The sequence below is a fragment of the Podarcis gaigeae genome (genome assembly GCF_964106915.1).
Source record: "Podarcis gaigeae genome assembly, chromosome: 3".
In the NCBI taxonomy this organism is placed as follows: domain Eukaryota; kingdom Metazoa; phylum Chordata; class Lepidosauria; order Squamata; family Lacertidae; genus Podarcis; species Podarcis gaigeae.
The window spans coordinates 32171641-32181895 of NC_139680.1; the positions used below are offsets into that span (position 1 = coordinate 32171641).

The 10255-nt window shown below is 50.0% G+C and overlaps 1 protein-coding gene across 4 annotated transcripts in view; it reads right to left on the reverse strand.

The window, feature by feature from the left end:
- ELOVL5 (ELOVL fatty acid elongase 5) overlaps positions 1-9696 on the reverse strand; it is a 65485-nt gene extending 55789 nt beyond the window's left edge. The window contains exon 1 of one of the 4 annotated variants that reach the window (XM_083730794.1): positions 9577-9696. The gene's annotated coding sequence lies outside the window, so the exon portion shown is untranslated. The other 3 variants (XM_083730792.1, XM_083730791.1, XM_083730793.1) reach the window with 3 other exon arrangements.
- Between the last annotated feature and the right edge of the window lie 559 nt (positions 9697-10255).

Genomic DNA, 10255 nt, shown 5'->3' on the forward strand with positions numbered 1-10255 from the left:
ATTGCTTCTTGCCCTGCCCCATCAAGACCTAAAACCCTTTCTTGCTCCCGGGAGCCTTGTGTGCTTGGCAAAGGTGTTTTGTGTTTGAAAACCACTACAATTCCAAGGGAGAAATCTGTTACGGCATTTGCACATGACACCATCAGCATGTATGCACCAACATTATAAAATTAGGAGAGAGAAGCTTCCCGACTCCCACCAAGAGCTCTCGGCAAAAAGATCCCAAGCAACCAACAGATTCCAGCCAGGAAAGGTAGGTTTCTAGCTCTTTGTTCAATCAATATTTCCAAGCAAAGGGAAGATCACCCATCACTGTCCTCCAGGAAGAAGGGTCTCTCCACTTTAAGCAAAAGCCCCGGGGACCTTCTCTCTATCTTCCCTTTCATTTCTGAACCACATCCTACAAAATGATTTAACGTGGTGCTGACAAAATAACGCCAAGGTTTCAGGTTCGATCCCCGTAAGGGACAGCTGTGTATTCCTGAATCGCAGAGGGTTGGAATGATCCACCGGGACCCTCCCAAGTCTATGATTCTAGGACCAGAAACTATGAAAACAAATTCAAATCCAAATTGGGTAGAGACTGGGATAAAAAAAATTCCCTCAAAAGACTGGTTGAAAAAGAAAGGTGTTCGGTAGGCACCAGAAACAAACAATGGAGATGGTGCCTACTAGATATGTAACAGCAGGGAGTTCTGCGGTGAAGGGGCCACCACACCAAAAGCCCGATTGCCTATGTCACAGGACCTCCTGCAAATCTAGTGGTGCGGACTCTGCAGGATGCTGCAGAGCAGAGTGATCCATTGGGTATACAAGGAGTGAGACAACCTTTCAGGTATCTGGTGCCACTGCCTTTGCCTGGCAGCTTATTGGCAAGCACTGCAATTCTTTCATAAGTGGTGTAACATGACGGCACTCGTCTGCCCTACTGAGCCACTTGAGCTGCTGCCTTTATACCAGAAGCAGCTTCCAAGGAAGTCAGCCCATCTGAAGAAGATTACCCTGTGGGGTTCCATGTAAAAAGGCAGCAAAATGGCCATTATATTTTTACTAATATGCAAAAAAAAAAAAAAAGCATTTGGATTTCCTGCCTCAGGTATCAAGTTCTCCAAGAACCTCCTGAAAAGGTAGTAAACAAAAGCTTTCTATAAAAAACAAAAATAACCCCACATAAGTCTGTTGCTTCTCTGGCAACCATTTAACACCAGTTAAGTCCTCCACTTCCTTTCCTCCCTCCCATTTCCTGCCTTTATTATCCATCTTTACTTCTGCTTCCCTCTCACACTTTCAGAACTATGAAACACAATTCTGTTGCTGATGCAGATTTTAAAACATATTTGCGTCTTGCCCTCAGCACTAGACCATTTTTAAGTATTGCTATTTTTTTTTTAAAAAAAAGCAAAACAAAAACACATTAAAAGCAATATCAGCTACCTGAGGCATTATTGCTATTGCCAGCTTCCTGCATCCCTAGCAGCTGGAAGGGAGAGGAGGTTAGTTCTCCCTTCGCTCAGTATCCCTCCTGCAGTGATTCTAAGGGCCATTTCCAAAATGGTGCCAGGAACCTTAACATGCGAGGCTTTGGGGTGTGTAATGGGAACTTAAAAGCCCACATTGGCCAGAATGCCCATTTGTAGTACAATAGCCTCTTGTTTACTTCCTGTTCTGCTTGAGGATCAATAAGGGCTTAAATTGCCTCTTCTAAAGTTCTGTTCTTTTTGTGCTGAAGTTTATAGGTGCCTGTAATGCACACAAACGCTTTGGAGATTATAGGTGTTAAGATTCATGTTTTAAAAAATCAACAACAAAAATAGCCACTTGAGGATTTCTGTGTAGAAGCACTCCAAGGAGTGGGGTGGTGGTGGGGTACCTCAGAATACAGACCTTCAGCTGGCCCTTGGCCACAATAAGATCAATAAGCAACAAAAAATTGCACATAAAAGTGCACAGTAAGAGTCTAGCTAGCAATATTGTGTGTGTAAAGTTAAGGTAAAAGTTAAAGGACCCCTGGACAGCTAAGTCCAGTCAAAGGCAACTATGAGGTTGCCGCGCTCATCTCGCTCTGCAGGCTGAGGGAGCCAGAGTTTGTCCACAGACAGCTTTCCGGGTTATGTGGCCAGCATGACTAAACCACTTCTGGCACACCAGAACCCTGTGATGGAAGCCAGAGCACACAGAAACGCCATTTACCTTCCCACCACAGCAGTACCTATTAATCTACAGTGGTACCTTGGTTTGCAACCACTTCGGATTACAACCGTTTTGGATTACAACCACATCAAACCTGGAAGTGCCTGTCCCTTTTTTGGGATTACACCCCCCCCTTTTTGGGGATTACAACCAATTTTTTGGGGGAGGCCCCATTGGCAAAAGCGCACCTTGGGTTACAACCTGTTTTGGTTTACAACTGGACCTCCGGAACGGATTATGGTTGTAAACCAAGGTACCACTGTACTTGCACTGGTATGCTTTCAAACTGCTAGGTTGGCAGAAGCTGGGACAGAGCAACTGGAGCTCACCGTCGCACGGATTCAAACTGCTGACCTTCCGATTGATAAGCCGAAGAGGCTCAGTGGTTTAGACCACAGTGCCACCCACGTCCCTATACACACAAACATACACACACACACACACACACACACACCTGTATATATGTCACACACATACATATACTCTCTATGCAAACATACCAGGATGAATGCTCTATGAACAGCTAGTTTGAAAACTCCCTCCAATTTTTTATTTAAGCCATTTTGGAGGGCAAGGTTTTTGAATGTTGTAGTGTGGGATGGTCCTTCTCCTCCCATGAGAAATTCAAAACATGTCAAAGCTGCTTTGTGAATCTTAGTGAGGAGCTACTGGCAGGTGTGAGGGCCAATCAGGGTGGAGAAATCCCTTCACCCTTGGTTATGCTGCCTGGAAGTTGCAGCCCCTGATAGCAACCATGATGAGGCTCAGACATGATAAGGCTCACCGACTTTGCCGCAGTCACTGCCTCTCAGTTTAACCAACCTCAAAGGGTTGTTGTGCGGATGGCAGGAGAGCACGTTTGCCTCCTTGAGCTCCTTGGAAGAGAGGTGGGATAGAAATTCGAACAAACTCTGTGCCCTTCACAATAACTCAAGGCTCCCATGGGAGGCTCACTGCGAGCAGAAGCGACAGCAACACAGCACTGTAGAAGATACATTGACAACAGTTAAGCAGCCTCTGATTGAAAGGCCCTGGGAATAAGACTAAGGAAGGCTGGGAACCAGCACGCATCACAAGAGGAATATTTATTTGCAACAGTAATGCAAATATGGCAACTATTCCTGCAGCATGCACAGGAAGGCCAGGTTTGTTGTGTGCACTGGCAGAAAAGTGCAGGCGTGTTTTATAACACTTAATAGGGATACCCCCCCCAACCCCAAAAAGCAAAACAAATCACTCAGATTAGTGCACACACTTGTCCAATGCTGTGTCTCGAAAAGAGTCGTCTTCACTCCAAAGTGTTGCAATGTTCTAAGGAGCACCTGGAATTCACCCAGTCCTTCCAGTCCAGTCCAAAACAGCCTTGGCCATATTAACCAGAGATACCCCCCACCCCGTTCCAGATGAGCATAGCAGATGCGCAGAATAAATACTGTAGGCACTGACATGGTAGCAAACATGCCGTTGCCAGCCTTACAGGACTGTCTTACCTATAGCTAATGTCTACTGATGCTACTCTTATCTCCCCATCCCCGCCCACAGACAAACAGGCATCCCATTCTTTCATGCAGGCAAACATGTCTCTCCCCTAACTCCTTGTAGTGCCATGCAAAGCTCAAGTTTGTGCAGTACAGCAACTGCTACCAGTGAGAAACCAGATACAACTGCCCACTTCTTCCTGAGCTCCTGTACCTTCCCAAAAAGGAATAACAGAGAAAGGTGACAGATTCCTCTTAGAAGGAAGGTGCTATAGCAGAAGTTCTCCAACTGTGGTCCATTGCCTACTGAGAGTTCATTCCTTCCATGTGGGGGGCCTGGGGAAAGATTGCAGGACGGTTGAGAATATCTGTACCCTGCGTTTGACTTTTCTGCCCCGACCCCACTGACAATGGAGATGGAGGCTGTTTAAGCCAGGGCCAGATTATCAAAACAGGCTAGCCAGACCCCTAACCTTGGGCCAATCATTTTCATAATACAGTGCCTCTACAAAAAATGTACCAGTTAAAGGCAAGGCTACAGTTATTAAGATATAAATAGATATTGTCACAGAGATTATGGGGCAGATGGAGGTCAACTTGGGAAGGTAGCCCATCTAGGAGAAGGAAAACTGGTCCTAAACCAGCTGCTGCTTTGAGGGATATCTTCAGGAGAAGAAAAGGATAAGGAGTAAACCCTACACACAAATCCAGACTCGAGTCCTAAGATGGTTGGATGGTACCTTGTATGTTTCCTTCCGACAACTCCTGCAGCCAAGCCAGTGCCAAACTTGTTGCTCTACTTTCCTTTGGACCATGTCAGCGGGGCCAAGAGGGGAGTCTCTCTGCCTGGGCAACCAGGACCTCCATACACACTGCCTAGGCTTGCACCCTGGAGAGGTCACTTCAGGGCTGTTAATGCAGAGGTTTGACTTCACCCCCCAGAGGCACACTCCATTGTCTCTTGGGACAGACAGATGACAACAACAACAGCAGTTAGTAACGTAAGAGTTATGTGTATGCTTTGATTTGTAGGACAAAAATAAAAGCGTATTAAAGTACTCCATACCAAGATCGCAGAAGTTTTCAACTGATCCACAAGGATCGGGTGACCTCATCACAGAGTTCATCCCACCCCAATGTGCTGACTGGTGTCTTCTAATCAAGTCGCCCATGTGCAAGATCATTGATTGATGGGTGGCTTCAGAACTGTCAGCCACTGTGATGTGTCTGTTGCTACTGCTACCTTGGCTCACTGCTATGGCTATTCTTGCGCTTTCTGCCAGCAGCAACAAGGTTACATTGATGTTAGGCCTTGTGTAGCAGGACCATAGGATCAGCCTGCCAGGCAAGACCTTGCCGTATCTCTTCTTCCGGGTGCAGTTGAGCGCTTTGTAGTCAGCATATTTTTGCCCTGGGAAGGCAGGATTTTGTCTCAAGATCAAACCTCCTTGCTGACTAAGCAATGGTGTTGCCTTTCCACGTCAACAAAAAGGTGATCTCTGCAATACAGAATCTTTTTGTTTTCAAGAGCATACTTTCAACTCAGTTCCATCCACTTTCTCAGCTAACACAGGAACATGCCGAGTTTTGATAGGCACCGCTGGGGATTTTTAAATATCTTAATATATGTACCATGATTAGGCACTAAGGAAAGGCAGTTGATGAATGTTTATAAATCCGACATCTAATCAAACTCTCAAGTTAGAAGTGCACATTCCCTCCCACCCCCTGCCAAAAAAAAAAAAAATTAAAAAAAATCACTTAGGGATGCTTCATCACCAACACATTTGTCTAGTCAAAGATTCCAAGCTGCTTTGCATAATTCCCCAGAGTGAGAAAAAAAGAAGCAACTCCTATTTCAGCTGCTCTAGAGTTTCCCCTGCCTTTTCCAAGGCACAGAACCACAATCAAGTGGGATTGAAGAGTCCCATGAAAACAACCCCATCCATTTGCTTTTGTGGGGACAGATAAACTTTGCTTCCAAACTCTACATCTAATCAAGTCACCCTTGTTTGAGATAAGAAGGGATTCTCTTTGATTGAAAGCCATTGGCGATGATGTTATGTGACTTGGGAGGGGTTTATATTATTTTTTTACACCTTCCTCTGAAGCAGAATACAGGCTTGCCCAACCCTTCAGTGCATACCAGCAAGTCCCTTTGGAGTTCAAATGGAGTCACTCAAAGATAAGCAGGCGTAAGATAAGCAGCCTTAGTTTATATTATTTAGGTATAGTGCACCTGAACACTGGGCCAAAAACAAATGAAGCATTTTTTAGCAGCCTGTTGCCCAAAGAACATTGCTTCCCATCTAGCTCAACAAAAACTGAACACAGAAAGTTCTCCAAGTGAACTTAAAAAGTTCTCCAGTTTCTAACAATGTACAAAATGTAGCATCAAGGCAGAAGGCTGCCCTTCATACAGTTTAACAAAGCAACTCTATGCATGTTTACATGGAACCAAATCTCCCTGTGTTCATGGGGCTTACGTGGAGGGGAGGAGTGCATGGGACTGCACTATATTCAGATGGAATTCAATCACATACAGTACCAGCAAATCCAAGTTGCATAATTAAAGTGGATTTGCATAGCAAAATCAACTTCCTAAAAAAGAAAAGGTGGGTGGAGGTCAGTTTTGTGATAAGAGTGATGGGAAGATGCACGGGTTTGTGATTGCTCAGTGGAATTTTTATACTAGCAAACAAATGGGAAGGAATGCTGAATAAATTGCCAACATTGTTTCACCTCCCTGCAACTTTGTGCAAACAAATAAGAATCAATGCTCAATAAACAGGTCATATGGAAGGGATCCAAATCTCCCCTAGGAACAGGGATGGTTGCCAGGGAAAATTAATAAAAATAAAAATTATTATTCATTGGACTTACTAGTCATGGGGGGTGCTTTAGAAAGAAGAGCTCGATGAAATGCTTAAGGGCCGGAAGAATGTTCTTCTCTGGGAGTTTCAGTGCTGGTCTCTCCTTCCTGAGGAAGGACACACTGTTTTCCTGTAAGGAAGTGGGCCTTTGGGAATGCACTGGTTGCTGTTGGCAGGAGACATCAGCCACTTGGCTACATAACTAGGCTACACAGCCTCCCAAGTGTCGAAGGGGAATCCTGAGCAGAAAGCCAAACTGGAGCAAACTTTCCATTGCAACCCTTCCCTTCTAGCCAAGATTGCTTATCACAGAAGGGCACCAGCATCACTTTGCTCAGCGCAGTGCAAGGCAGGGGGCTTGCAACACACCGGCAGCCAAGTTCAGCTGGATCGAACAAGCTAGCTGGGTGTATTGGGCAGTGGCGTAGCGTGGGTTATCAGCACCCGGGGCAAGGCAAGTAATTTGCGCCCCCTAACCCATGGATTTGCGCCCCCTAACCCGTGGATTTCCCTAACCCCCAGATGTTGCGCCCGGTGCGGCCGGCCCCCCCTGCACCCCCCACGCTACGCCACTGGTATTGGGACACTTTACACAGCACAAACAGACCACAGATTCGCTGGAAGCATTTCGTTTCTGTGCAATTAGACCCTCGCAAGGCAGAGTGTGCACGTCTATTTCGACATGGGTACATGTGGCCGGAAACGGCTTTCCAAGGCGGCGAGATGAGCGCTCATCACACGTGAACAACGACCTGCGTCCACAAGAGTTTTCCTGCACGGGGTGGGGGAGAGACCTGCTTGCTCAAGCGCCCCGTCCGTCATTCTCCGACGACGCGGGACCGGGGCTGCAAAGTGACAGCCGGCACACACCAGCACCTCCTTCCCCCGCCAGAAGCGGCGGAGGATGTTTGTACAAACGCGGAGATTTTCTCAGCACTTGTTGCAGATCTCACCCTCTCTCTCTCTCTCTCTCTCTGCCCCTGCTGGGCAGAAACCGGCTAGCAGCGAGTTGGCTCTGCGAGCCCCAAACATTCTCAAACTCGAGACGGGAGCCGCCTCTTCCGCTGATCGCCCGCAGCAATAACGGGGAAGCGAAAGGCGAGGATGCACGTGGAGCCGCCATGGGGGGCCCGCCCTAAACCGGTTCTCCCCCCCCCCCCGTGTGTGTGTGTGTTGTATGGACGGCGGGGACATAATAGCAACAGCAACAGCCCCACAGCCCCCCGCGCACTGCCATTTGCATGAACACTGCCTAGAATCACCAGCCAGCTCCCTCCATCCTCCCCAGCCGACAGCACGTCGGAGTCGCCCCCTCGGCAAGCCCAGGGCGCCCGCCAGCTGCTTCCAGCCAGCCACCGGTCGCTGCTTGCCTGGGCTGAGGGCGGGCGAGATCCCGGTCCCCGATCCTGCCCCGCGAGCAGAGGATCGGCCGCGCGGGAAAGGAAAGGGAGCCCGCGCCCTCTCTCTCTCCTTCTCTTTCCCCTTACAAGGGCAATGGGAGTGTGGGGAGCATCCGCCCTAGAAAAGCAACAGCTTCCTCACCCACCTCGCAGCCGGCGGAGGCCCAGGCTGGCCAAGCGCGGATCCCTTACCTTTTTGCGCGCACTCAGCAGCAGGCAGTTTTAAGGTGGCGATAGATCCCGAGGCAGCATTAAAACCAAAAAATAAATAATAAAAAAGAAGGGAGGCGGAGAGATAGCGGTAAGCAGCAGCCAGCCGGCTCAGTCACGCTGCAGAGGCGGGGAGGGGAAAGGGGCGGGTTCGAGCCTCGGCGCTCAGGCACCGCCAAGGAGGGAAAGAAGGAAGGGGGCGCGATCTCCGGCTAAATTGTGGGCTGACTGTGACGTAACAATCGCGGCGGGAGACAAATGGGAAGAGCTCTGGCGAGAAGGGGCGTTGTGACGCCACGGGGGCTGGGAGAGGGTTAGGGAGGGACAATGGAACGCTCGGCCGGGGGAGGGAAGGCGTGAATAGGGAAGGTTAGAGCCGCCGGGCAGCGCCAGTGCCTGACCTTGAGGCTAGGCTCCTGCGCATATTTGCATGCGCGCAGTTGGCAACAACAAGCCCGCGTTTGTGCATAGTTCTGTGCAGGCGAGTATCCGCCCATAGGGCTTCCTCGCAAGTAAGGCTGATGTGTTTCCCATGCAGAGCTAGGCGCGTTTAACAGCGCGGGTTTCGGTGGGTTTAGGCGCGCCTAACTCCGGATTAGGCTCCGTTTAGGAATGAGACCGCCGTCGCGGGTCTCCTGATTTCCAAGCAAACGCGAACGGAATCCCTTGCTCGGCTTTTCCTCTCCTCTCCTTTAAGATAAATTCTAAGGCTGCGAGCCGCTGGGACATCCAGGGGAAACCCCGAGTTAATTGTGTGGAGGCAGAGTTCTGAATAAACGCCCGAGACTGCGCCCTAAACCTCCCGCGGCATCTGGTAACAGCTCCAGGGGCTCGGGCGGTAGGAGCCTAAAAGTTTCAAACTTTTGGAGGGGGATTAGCAGCTCATAATAACTACGAAAGGGCAGAGGAAAGGAAAAGCAAAGCTACACCCTCTTGAAGCGCCCGCGGATCCTAACTAACTAAACAAGCTTACTTGGCAGCGCTGAAGGGCGATTTTTTTAATTTTATTTTTGGCACCGTCCTGCTTCGCCTAGGATCAGACGCGCGGCACAGGCTGAGCGGAGCGCTAGCAGGGGAGACAACCGGGTTGAGCGGTCCTGTGGAAGTCAGAGGCCGGCCGGCGGGGTAGGCGGACCCACACGACAAGTGGGGAAAGGGGAGGGCGGAGAGTTGAGGAAGGGGGGGGGGGAGTTGGAGGCCAGATTCCGCCACTGGAGTGCGGAGCTATTCCGAAGCAGCTGGGCCGATGGAGCAAGGGGATGCTGGTCGCCTGGAAAGCGCGCAGGTTGCGTAAAGCCTTGCTCTTCACATCCCCCCCCCCCTTCCACCCGGTCCCTTCCACGCTGGCTGCAGCCTTGCCCTTCGGCCCCGTGGAGATGGGGGGGGGGGCGCTGTCGCCCTTGAGTTCCCAGTTGGGACAGATACCTGCGGGGAGGGGGCAGGGAGGAAGAGCGAGACTTGGCTCCCCTTCTTCCCCACCCCGCCTGCCGCCGCCGCACCTCCTCCAGAGCGGAGGGCGGGCCCGGGCTGACTTCGCTTGTTTCTCCAATGCGCTGCACACCCCAGCCCGCCGCTCACCCCATTTACCCGGCGGCGGAGGTGTCCAATCGGAGCGGCGAGGGGGAGGCGCCTCGGGATTTGGGGGGGGGGGGATTCGAGCGCGCTGACCCGGCCACCCGGCACCCGGTTCAGCGGACTCTGGGGCGGAGCGGGGGAATGATGTGCATTTTGGCTAAGGGCGTTTGTGGTGCCTGAGAATGAAATAGCTTTAAAGCAACAAAACTACACCCCCACTCACATTTTTTTTTTCATTTCCTGCTTTTGCAAAGCCGGTGTATAAAAGCCCCAGAGGGCACCGATCCGTTTCAAACATTCTGTGCAACGTTCACAGATGTCACAAGAGTTGGAAGCGTTCACACGTGCAGTGAAAAAGTCGTTGCCTCTTCTGTGCCCCCAACGACGCATCTCTTTTCAGTTGCGCTGTTCAGGAGAGATAAGGAGGAGGGCTCTTGCGTACTTTTACCACCACAACCAAGAGCCGAATGAGGAAATGGAACAGAATATCCTCAGAGTCAACTAAGCCCCAAGGCCTGACATGGCAACA